The sequence below is a fragment of the Acomys russatus genome, chromosome 15 (genome assembly GCF_903995435.1).
Source record: "Acomys russatus chromosome 15, mAcoRus1.1, whole genome shotgun sequence".
NCBI classification, from domain to species: domain Eukaryota; kingdom Metazoa; phylum Chordata; class Mammalia; order Rodentia; family Muridae; genus Acomys; species Acomys russatus.
This window is the reverse complement of record NC_067151.1, coordinates 41,365,993-41,378,552: the sequence shown is the minus strand read 5'-3', so window position 1 is coordinate 41,378,552 and position 12,560 is coordinate 41,365,993. Positions and strand designations below refer to the sequence as shown.

The following is a 12,560-nucleotide window of genomic DNA, read 5'->3' as shown; positions in this document are numbered from 1 at the left end:
GTTGGGCTGAATTTGTGGGAGAGCCTTTGCACAGCAAGTGTGAACTCCTAAGCTCTGTCTCCAGTATTTTTTAAAAGGAGGAAGAGAGAAGGGAGGAAAGAAGAAATGAAGGATGAAGGAGGGAAGGAACGGAGGAAGAGAGAAGGGAGGGAGGGAGAGAGGAAGAAAGGAGAATGGAAGGAAGGTATGTTTTACTCTAAAAATATCATTATTTCACCCAAATGACCCAGAAGATTGGAGAAAGCAAACATTCTGCCCAGCTGGCTTCCAGAGCCTCAAAGAACTGAGGCCACAGTAACTGAGGGCCTGAGCACCTGTCCATATTGCTGTGTAGTTATTCCTTGATGAATGAACCATTTACCCTGCTAATTGGCAGCAGTCATCCCTCATCCTTTCTGCCGCTCAAGGAATTTAGCAACTGTTAGCAGATACAAGCAAAGCCTCATGTTATGCATGCCAGATGCCTGTTTTCCTTTTGTCAATACAACAAACAGTATTGAGGTAAATGCTGTGTCACTTGTACCTTCTCCTCCTGTTTGGGGATTTTTATCACCTTAAAGATAGCCCACTGTGTCAAGTCTATCCTCCTGTTAACTGCCATAATGGTGAGGCTGAATCTTAAAAAGGGGGTTGGGAGGGTATTTGACCAGTCGGAGATAAGAGGGGCTCACAGAGAGGTACCAATTAAAATGCATTGCCCCACAGAAGAAGTTCAGAAGGATGAAGCTGGCAGGCAAGGGTGCCTTTGTGAGGCACAGGTTGTGGGCTGATGACAGTGTCTGCATTAAGACATACCAGCAAATAAGAAATTGGGGGATTGAATGCCTCCATTGCAAAACTTTCTAATTAGAGCTTTACCTCACATACGCAAAAAGACAGGACATGAAAGAAACTTGAGAGCACAGTGAAGTAAGGTACTTCTCTTAGCTGGCCCTGAGAAGGCCCTTCAGGGTGTTCGCTCCAAGTGAGCTAAGTCCTTAATTCGATAAATATTGAGTCAGACTGAGGAAAGCCTCGGGAATGGAGCTAAGTGTTACAAGGCGTTCCTTTAATATGTATTTTCTCAAATTTGCTGCCACACACTTGAAAAGAACATTTTGCACATCACCATCTTATTTGTGTTTCTCACCATGAAGCACAGACTGGGAACACAGAGTGATAGAAGCTCTAACAAGGCCAAATACTTTATAGCAGAGCACATTGAATCAAAATGCCTGGCCCCGAAAACGTCAGTGTGTTTGGATTTCCTTGCTCATTTCCTTGGGCTACATGAAAGAGGATTTGAGTCAGAGAGAAATCCTCTTTTAAACTGTTATTTTCACACTCATGAGTCTCTGGAGAGTATATATATGTTGTTGATTTCATCTTCTTTTTATATAGGCATATAAATTATATATTTGCTCTAAGTGAAAGGTCTAGCATAATCCCGCAGCCAAATGTACTCTTCAGGGAGACGGCATTTGCATTCTTATTGTGCTTAAATTCCATCATGAAAGATGACTTAAGACATACAAATGAACATTTAGGCCTATTTTTCACATATGCAGCATGCGCCTTTTGTATGGGCTAAGTGTCTCCTGCAGGATGCCTGGAGACCGACACATGAAGACAGCACAGAGCCTCTGCTTTGGAAGGGATCCACACACAATCCAGTCAGGGCCAGGAGCCTTCCAAGAGAAAAGCTTGCACTCTTCTTCATGTGTTCTTTAGCATACACTAAACATTTATTGTACATTTGGGCGTGTGTATAATATCTAGAAATGGGAAGTCAAATGTCAAATATTCCTTGATATTAGAATGTGACACTTCAAGGCTGTGATGACACATTAGCCATATCAAATGCACAGCACTGTGCCATAGTCAGGGCACTGAGAGAAGGTTGGTCCTCTTTCTTCCATAAGAGAACTCACTACATAAGAACCAAATGGTGAGCCTCTCAGCTGGCTGGGTTGTTCCCAGCTGTGCACTGTGCGCAACCATGGGCCCCACTCTGGCATGCATTAGCCAGATGCCCTGCCAGCTGTGAGGGAAGGACTCTGAAGATGTAGGCTAGGACTCTAATGGAAAAGACCGCCTATACTGATCCTCCACTTGCACCGTGGACTAACCAGTGATGCAGTAACTGTTCTCAAATAGTCTGTGTTCCAATTTTGTTTGTTTTTGTTGTTTTTTGAGACAGGGCTTCTCTGGTCCTGCCTGTCCTGGACTCACTTTGTAGACCAGGCTGGCCTCAGACTCATGGAGATCTGCCTGCCTCTGCTTCCGCAAATGCTAGGATTACAGGCATGTGCCACCATGCCCAGATGTTCCAATTGTTTTTCCTGTCCAGCCTCTCCATGAGTGAGAAACAAGTCATAAGGTAATTACCCATCAGGAAAGAAATTCATAAAAATAAAATGTTTCTTAGAAGGTTCATACTAAGGCTCTATGAGTCTGTCAGAAGTCAACAGTCAGGAACTAGCTTGTGTCGTCACCTCTCAGACTTCCTAGCCCAGCTGACATTCTTATTACTGTCTTCCCATCTTTTTCAGCCTCACACAGAAACTCACTGGAGCTTACTATTTAGTGATCAATACCATGACATTGAAATTAATCGGAAGAAAACTAAACACTAGAACAGTACAGAGGCCCTGAGATCACTCCATCATTCTAACTAATGTGTTGTTGCATGTTGTACATGGATTTTTCTTCTTTTATTGTCACTATTGACTCCATTTTACAAGGAAGGAAGGAAGGAAGGAAGGAAGGAAGAAAAAGAAAGAAACAAAACAGATTCAGTAATCTCAGCCCCCCTGAGGTCACACAGTCACATACTGGTAGAACTGGCAAATTTTTTGCACAAACTAATTCCAGAAATTGACATTTCAATTTCTAGAGTCAGTCCAAATTAAAACATGGAATTTTAAAAACTTCAGTAACAATTATTCCACAGTGCTATAGTGTGTTGTAAACACTGAAAGGGAGTTTAATTGCTTAGATGTGATCTGCCTCTTGGATTTATTGTACAAGAGTGGGGACTTTGATGTGATAATGAATGAGTAATTATTATATGTGGCCAAGGGTTACAATAGAAACTCTTTCCAGTCCAATTGCTGACTCAGTACCAATAGTCATTTTTATAAAGGTACAAAGCAGTTGATTTCAAAATCCCAGAAATAACGCAGAACCCCCCTGAGACCTGTCTAGTGATATTTACTGCAGATCCCATTACTCCACGTGAAGGAGAGACCAGAGGTTGAGCAAGAAGATTTAGCTGAACATAACTGACTTCTGGAAAACTATGCAAAGCCTCTGTACTAGCTGCCAGGGAGTCCTGGAACTGCAGGCCCTGTAACCATTGAAGAAGGCAGTGGGCTGCCCCGGGGCTGGCAGAACATTTTTTTTAAGTAGGAAGGAGAAGTAAGTTATACCTCTCACCCTTGCTGCCTGAACCATGTGAGGTGACTTAGTTTTTGTAACCTCAAAAAAGCAAGAAGGAAAAAAAAAAGGAAAAGGAAAAGCTTAGCATTTTGGCACTCGTATCCTCTATAAAACTGAGCAATCCCCCAATGCAGTCACTCTCTGAGTCATTTGATATTTGGAATTTGAATGTGGTTGTCAGTAGGAGGTCTTTGTCCGTGGATTGTAAAAGAATGTGGAATTCTTTTTGGAACAATGTTCTGTCATGATTCCTTTTCTAGACCTGATTTTTAAATATTTGCTGTATGAGAGCAAGCTGCCCTTTCTGTCCCACAAACAAACAGAAGGAAGTTCTAAATAAAATCAGTGTGGAATGGGGCCTCCATGGTGACGAGGCTGTTTTCAGGCTCTAAAGACACTAGGGACTGTGGTGTGACTCGGCACACACCATTCTTTTGGCTGAATACCTTTCTGTGACAAATGCCAACATGAATATGGGCTAAAACAACCCAAGAGTGGCCAGCTCATACAAACAAATAGCTTGTGAGTCTACTAATATGAAACTTTCCCATTTTAATTACAATGTAACTTTCACAGAACTTCAATATGAGAGCCCACTTTGGAATTATGCAACGTTGGGGTTGTCTTACATCTTTCCTCCCATCATGCACCTCCAAGCACAGGCTTATCTGATAAACATTGTTAGAGTGCCAAAAACAGCACAGCAGTGTGGTACCCAGCTTCACAAATCATATTATGCACCGCCAGTGACTACTGCGAGTGTATTAGCTACCTAAAGTTGAGCCACAGCTTGCTGTTCGGATGCTCCAAATTATCGCTAATGATCTAAACATGTCCTCATCAACCCAGATGATTTATCACCTTTAAATTCTTTCCCTTTCCTTTTCCTCATCCTTCAACTTCTAGTTCAATGCTGTACCATCGCACACACGCAAACACACACACACACACACACACACACACACACACACACGTACAAGGGGAAGGAGAATGGAAAACAAGAGAGGGAAATGGATGAGAACTGATTAAATATTGCTTCTGTCATATATAGAATCTAGCTTTCTATATAAGACACGCTCTCTCTACTCTGAGGCAGAATAAACTCTCACTCCATTTACTCTTTGGGTTTTCTGCCTACATGTCTGCATTAGACTGCCCCAAGAGACAGTAAGCTGCAAGAGGAACCATGTGTGATTCCGGGTCTAGCACACAGCCATGCTCAGTAAGCACTGACAAATAGATGGACAATTGAGCAATTTGTAAATCATGTCAGTGGCAGCATAGCCATGATAGAAAATTGGATTTGGTTTTGAAATACAAAGTTAGAAAGATCCCAGAACTTGCAAGACAGAAGGAGGAGGACTGAGATTTGGAGGCCAGCCAGGGCTACATAGTGAGACTCTGTCTCAGAAATAAAATCTAATGTCTTGTCAGCTTTTGAATGAACTATTTTTAGTTGGTATACAAAATAGTGGATCTCGTCATGACACTTTCAAACATACACATCATTGTAATTTGCCCATGTTAACTCATCTTACCTCCCATCACCTCCTCTGGCTTGTGGTTCGCCCTCCTAAGATTCCCATATATATTGTGTGTATACACATGTTTACAAATAGTTTGTTAAAGCTATATTCTATATGACAGAAGCAATATTTTATGTTGTCTCCTATTACCCTCTCTTGTTTTTCCCTCTCCTTAACTTGACATCTCTTCTTCCCCTTCTACGTGTAGGCCAAAGATATAATAGATATTCATAAACCCATAGTAGTGTATATAAGAGAGAAAACATTAAATGTTTGTGTAAGTCTGACTTATTTCTCTTAACATGATTCTCTTCAGTTCCACTCACCTTTCTGAGAATGAAATAATTTCCTTCTCTTTCATATCTGAACAAAACTCCACTGCGTATGGACACCACACTTCTTTATCCATTCACCCAGGGCATCCAGGCTGGCTGCACAGCTTGGTTGTTGGGAGTGATGCAGTAATAAGCATGGCTGGGCAGCATCGCTGAAGTATGCTAACTTTCCCTGAGTGGTTTACCTGGACCACACAGCTTTATTTGGGGCATTTTCCTAATGGTCAGCCTTCCCTCAAGGGCTCAATCCTTAGTACCACTTAGAGAAAATAAAGCAAACCGATGCAACAGCAACACTACCACACTGAGCAAGACAGAAAAATATACTTAAAATCGATACAAACCCACTCACAACCACAAGACAGAAAAAGCAACAACAACGTCAAGTGTCCTGTAAAGTCAAATGTCGTATAGGGTAAATGTAGCAATAGCACATTAACGAGGGAGAAGAAAAGATGCAAATTTTAACAGGCATTAAATAAATGGAGGGGAAAGTGGGGTAATAGAGAAGAATGCCATCAAGGGAAGAAGAGGAGCAGGAGGTATAAAAGGGAAAATACTTATCTACTATGGAAAAATTTAGTAAATATGATGACGCCATAATGAAGTTCACTATTTGCATGCTAACCTAAAATAAGGTGAATATAGGAAGGGAACAAAAACTAGAAACATAAAGCATAAAGAAATAAGATAACGTAAAAATGCTACTAGGAGTGCCCCTTTTCTGACCATGTCCCTCGAATGGGGAGACCTGGTGGCACTCAGAGGAAGGATAGCTAGTTACCAAGAAGAGACTTGATATTCTGAGAGCATATATAGGGGGAGGAGGGCTCCCTCAGTCACAGACATGGGGGAGGGGAGAAGGGGGGAAGTGGGAGGGAGGGAAGAATGGGAGGAAACAGGGGAAGGGCTAACAATCGAGATGTAATATGAATAAATTAATAAAAAATATTATAGCCTAAAAAAAAAGCCACTAGGAGTACAGTAAAGCAAAAGGTGGCAGGGCACAAAGGATAAGGAAAAATTCACCCAATATTTATGAAAAAGAAACTAAACATAACTAAGAAAGTAATCGGAGAACAAAAATAAGAACATAAAACCTTTATTTAAAAAAAAAAGACTAGAGATGTATCTCAGTTGGTGGAGTGTGGAATGTTCGCCTAGCATGAATGGCATGAATGACCTAGGTTTGGTCACAGTACTACAAGGCATAGTGGTGCAGTCCTGTGATCCACCACTTGGGACGTGAAGGCAGGAAAGTCAGAAGTTCAAGGTCATCTTTCATTACCTACTCAGTGCAAGGCCAGAAAAACAAGGCAGGAAAGAGGGGGAGTTGGGGCCGATTCTTTGGTTTTCTTTCCTCCAGAACTGAAGTCTTCCAGGTACAATGGGGTCCATTGAACTTGCAGACTCCTGTATTTCCTATGACTTAAGCTGGTGTTAAGTCCACACTGACTTCTGCAGAGCTGAAGTAGTAATTTGCCTTTTCTGCATACCAGTGCCCTCTGCTGGCCATGGTTATCTTTGCAGTGAGTGGATGCAGGTCCTCAGACCCTCTGGAGACTCCCCCAGTTCACACAGCCTGGGGTGGCTAGTGCTTAATGGAAAAAGCTTGGCGGAATTAGACATAAGAGCGCTTCCGCTGCTTTTGTTAATTTTGAATACACTTTTTCTTTCTCTCCTTGGAATGATTTTTTTTTCCTTATCCTAACTCTTCTTCAGTTTGTTACTGAGAAATGATTTCTCATCTACTGTGCATACTCTGAAATCCAGCTACAAATGTTTTGTTTATTTATTTATTTATGTACTTACTTACTTACTTACTTACTTACTTGTTTTTTGTTTTGGAGACATGGTTTCTCTGTATAGCTCTGGCTGTCCTGGACTTGCTTTGTAGACCAGGCTGGCCTCGAACTCACAGAGATCAGCCTGCCTCTGCCTCCACAAATGCTGGGATTAAAGGTGTGCGCCATCATGCCCAGCTTTGTTTATTTTTTTGTTTGGTTGGTTGGTTGTGAAAGAAAAACAGCATTGCACTCCATTTCTGTAGTTTCGGTCACTCAAGAGACTGGGACAAAGGGAGCACTTGAGGCCAGATGTTGACAATGAGCTGGGCAACATAGCAAGAACTGTTGGTCAGTGGATGCAGCACAGTGCACTAGAACCATGGACCCAGCTATAAGTCAACACAGCTAGAGCCTTCTAATGCTTGACAAGGGCATCAAAAATACATTGGAGAAAAGCCAGCACACTGTTGGGAAAACTGGGTATCTGTACATAGAGGAATGAAATTTGATTCTCCTTTCTCACCCTGAACACAAATCAGTTCTAAAAAACAAAACAAAAAACTCAGTGTAACACTTGAAACTCTGAAACTTCTAGAATAATGAGGAATACACTTCAGGATGTAGGCTCAGGTAAGGACCTTCTGAACTAGAACCCACAATCAACAAGCAGGACTTCATGGTATCAAAGTAGTCTGTACTGCATGAGAAACAATCTTCTGAAGAGGCAGGCTACAGAGTGCGGAAAATGTCTTTGCCAGCTACATGTCCCATAGAGGATTTGTGTCTAGAATATACAGAGAACTCAAAAAACAAAACACTGAGGCAACCAACAACCCAATTAAAAAGGAGCCTATGAAACTCTTAGGGCCTGTGGAACTAAACAAAGTTCTCAAAAGAAAAATAATGGCCAAGAGATTTTTTTCCCCACAAACTTAGAGGAACATAGGCAAAAGGTGGCTTACAGCGTAGAGCACAGACGACACACAGGCAGCTCCATCACTCTAAGGTGACCCAGCCTGGATGAGGACTCATAAAGGCTGCATCTCAAGTTCTCTGCAGGCTGCTGGACAGATCTGTCTCCTCCCCACACTGCAGCTGGTTGCGGAGTCTCCGCCCACGGTATATGTTTAGTGTTTTCACAGGAAGCCTTGTGGATCTTGATTGTTTCAGGAACTTCTTAATATTTGTGAGTTGCTTACTTTCTGAATCTCATGAAGCTACCGCATCTTACCTGGAGCTAATGTTTCAATTCGGAGACAATTGTTACACAACAACCAAAGCTTGTATCTTAGGACAATTTCAGCAGTATAATTTTTCTCAGCTGATCAAGACTGCTTTCACCTGGGACAAAACCTGCCATCCTCCCACATGATGCACTTATGCAGTTGTGATAGAAGGGGCCAACCTATGGAGTGCATTCTAACAACTGTCCTGTCTGTACGTGCATGGTATTTTGGACTTGAAGGCATTATCCATAATGTTTCTGTGTGATTTAGAAAAACGCAACAGTTTTCATCTCTTATGCTTCAACAGTTGACCTCAAACTTTTGGGCAATAAACAAAAGATTAGAATGTCTGTGATAGAGGTATTGGGTATACCATATATACCACCATGTGCTGTATATTTTATGTATATAAACAGACAAGCATATGTGTATATTAATTTAGGTATATATAAGCACATAGATTTTCAACATACACCTATAAAAACCTCATGCATCTTTTTAAATAAGATAATCTTTTTATAAGAGTGCTAAGCTGGGGGCGGTGGCACATGCCTATAAGCCCATCACATGAGGAGACAGAAGCAAGTGGATCTCTGTGAGTTTGAGGCCAGCCTGATCTACAAAGTGAGTCAAGGACAGCCAAGGCTACACAGAGAAACTCTGTCTCAGAAAACCAAATAATAATAATAACAGTAGTAGTAGTACTAAAAAGGACTTTCTTATGAAAAAATTGTTTATATAAAGAGGTAAACGAGACAAAATAGATGCTGCAAATGTCATTCAATGAACTACTTTTTCCTCCTAAAATGAATATTTGCGCTTACATCGTTTCGATTCTATTTCTCCCCTTTTCTCTGTATATGTTGCAGCTGTTGCTGCTTAGCTGCCTGCCATTGCCAGGATGAGATGATTCCCCTGATTATCTGATCTGGCCCAAGACTAGGAAGGAGGAGGCAGCCAGAGGCCAGAGTCAAAGGTCAAATTAAAGCAGCCGACATCTAGAAATCAGGGGTATTAGGTTGAGTTTACCTCAAATCTATAAGTGCTTCACTAATTTGTATCTCACGTGGGCAAACTCCCTAGTCCTTCCACACTTTTGGAGCTCTGTCTCTGCGTCCATTTATGCTGTGCCTGATAGAAGTTTCCCCTTGTCCTCTGGCTGAAAGGCGGGCCTTCGCCTCAGCCTCCTGATATGCCTATTCAAAACACTAACTTTGTCTTTGAAACCTATGAGTGTTTTCTTCTTCCTTTGGTAACAGAAAATGAGGAAATAAGCTAGAAAGCTCGGAAAGAAAGTTACAAAAACAAAACCCAGAAGGGTTAGGAGCGTCTGACTATCTCACTGACCCACTGTGCACACCATTACATGAAGGAGACTCTGCAAGGCCAGTGCGTAAGCCTGTTAACTATTAAATCACTTCTGCTCAGGATGGGATGTGCTTGAGTGTGTTTAGTTGTTTGGGCCCCAAAATAATGGTCATAATATAATTAGGACCATACATATTAAAAATTATCATTATTGATCTTTTTTTTTTTTTTTTTTTGATGATAGCCGCTTGGTAAGCATGTATAGGCTTTACATTCTAAGAGGACTTGTATCCCAGGGGATCAGAGATGCAAATAAAGAAATCAGCATCAAGCCGCCAGGTGTGGTGGCGCACCCCTTTAATCCCAGTACTCGGGAGGCAGAGGCAGGTGGATAGCTTTGAGTCCGAGGCCAGCCTGGTCTACAAAGCGAGTCCAGGACAGCCAAGGCTACATAGAGAAACCCTGTCTCAAAAAAACAAAAAAAAGAAAAGAAAAGAAAGAAAGAAATCAGCATCATAGTTATGCAGGCGCCTTTATTTTAAGATCTTTAACCTTTAATCCCAGTACTCCAGGAGGCTGAGACAGGCAGGTCTCTGTGAGTTCAAGGCCAGCCTGGTCTACAAAATGAGGCCAGGACAGCCAGGGCTACATAGAGAAACCCTATCTTGGGAAAAAAAATATTTCACAAGTATTAGGAAACAGTATAAAGATCAGCATCGTCTAGGACACAGGGCAACTACATGCCTATTTAGCTAAAACTATAATGTGGCCATTGAAACTGTTTCAGCTCAGAGAGAAATTTAAATGAGCCTGACACTGCTCAAAAAAAAAAAAAAACCCTAATGAAATCAAGTTTTAAAGATTTGAGTTTTGTCTTTTTAAAGTCAGCCTCTTAATACACTATACTAACCCTGGATCACTACTCTAAGGCAGTCTGATTTCTTTGAATACAAGGAACTAGAAAGTGGCTTAAAGAACTCTTTGGTTATAGCCAACCTAGATGCACCTGAACTTCCCCTGGAAGAACTCTCTTTTCAAGCCTCTGTGACTACAGGAAAGTCTTCACCTTGTTAGGTTGGTCAGCGTAGCCTTCAGATGGCTGGGATAATGGTGCCTCAGGGGTCAGAAGCCATAGACGTGCTCAAGTCACCTGCTTTCCTCTTTAAAAACTTTGTCTTGAGATAAGGAAAAGAAAAAACATCAAATAAAATTAAGCCTGCTGAGGCCAAGAATTCTGATATTATGTCCTAAATAACACTTAATTACTTAATTATGAAAGTCCTTAGAATTTTAGTTTGTATCCAAACTTATCCCATAGCCTCATTGGTAGCTTTCTAAGTATTTGTCAGTTAGTATTTATATAGACGCATATGTGTACTCCAGAAAAACTATTCAACCACCAAGATAGCTCAGATTTAGCATTCCCCATGTTTATACCAATTAATATATATACATATGCATATATATTCAAATGCAGACAGCTTTCCTGGAAATTTTGGCCCCCTGATTTGATTTTTATCTGTAGTTAACTTACTTCACATCCAGTAGTGCTGCAAAGCAATAAAGGGAGTCCAAACGGCAGTCACGCCTCAAATGTAAAGATAAATATCAAACCAAAATCCAAAAACACAAGTGCCAAATCCAACGATAATAGGTGGGTACACCCAGAGAAAATAAGTGCCTTGCCAAGCAAAGGCCTGCCTCAGCCAGGCCCTGTGGTTCGCTAACGCCAAACCTGGCTGCAGAAATGCAGGCAAAGGGAACACTCTGCCAAACAAAACCAGAAGTTTCCTGTCAAACAACCAAGCAAGCCGTCAGCAAATGGCTCCTTTGAGCCTTCAGCATGATAAGCATATCAAATGTGTCTGGTTTCACTTCAAACTTTCCTTACAAGTTGCCCAAGAGCCAAGTCTCCAGCACAGGAGGAGACTTTCCAAATCGTAACACCAAACAACTCTAGAAAAGCCCTTTCTATCACCAATTCACCAATATGTGTTTACAGGCAATCACCACCCAAGGTGGGTGAGGCGAGGAAACTCCTGGCAGCTGGGTTTTCCTCAGTGCTTTAAACTGGGAAGACTGGGTGGCCACAAGTTTTCTTCATAGATGGCTGAGCCAAAATGATTAGCAGATAGACAGGTCCATGGCCTGCTATCTTTGTTTCCCTGTATTCCTGAACAAATTAAGAAACAGAAATTGGTAAAGAAAAATGGATTTACTTACAGTTTGGCCAACCAGGGAAGGGAAAACAAAAACAGAAACAAATTTCTTTCTACCATGCTTGTGGCAGCCTTAAAATTTTTGTAATAAATAAATAAATAAATAAGCCAGATAATATGTAGATTCTGCTGTCACACAGCTTGATCGGTCCTCTCCTGGGAGAAGGTAAATCAGCCCTGGGTCAGCTTCCTTCTCCTTGGCTTGTCTCCACACTCAGTTCTCAGCACGAGGAGTCTAGTATAGCTCACAAATTATAGTTACAAGATGTTGCCAGTAATATCCTATCATAAGATCTCATTAATGAGACCAAGTGGGACCTACGTGGGATATGCATATGAAACTCTTTCTTGTTAAAAGTTGAATCCTAAGATTGAACAATTATCCCCATTCCTTTCTGCTTCCTGATCGCTTCTCACTGGTGCCTGTGAGTCATGACTCATCAAGCCTGAGGCAGTTTCCATCCTGCGTCTCTCCTGAGAGTACGCAGGTAACCACACAACCCCCTCACATCTGCTGGAAGGCTCCCTTCTTAGGTTTTATTTGTTTCTTTCACCCAACTGGAGACGTCTCAGTAAGTAAAGCCCTTATCTTGCAGTGTAAGGATTTGAGTTCGGATCCCTGCACATAAAAAGCTAGACCAAGTGGCCTGCATTGACTGCCCAGCAATGCTGAGTGAGAGGCAGAGATAGAAACAGGCAGACTCTCGCTGGTCTAGCCTCCTGGGTGAGGCCGTAGGCC

At 41.7% G+C, this 12,560-nt stretch overlaps 1 protein-coding gene across 1 annotated transcript in view; it reads left to right on the top strand.

Annotated features, from left to right (window-relative positions):
* The window catches only part of Veph1 (ventricular zone expressed PH domain containing 1), a 205,494-nt gene that overhangs the window by 176,056 nt on the left and 16,878 nt on the right, over positions 1 to 12,560 (top strand). The gene's annotated exons all lie outside the window — the stretch shown is intronic.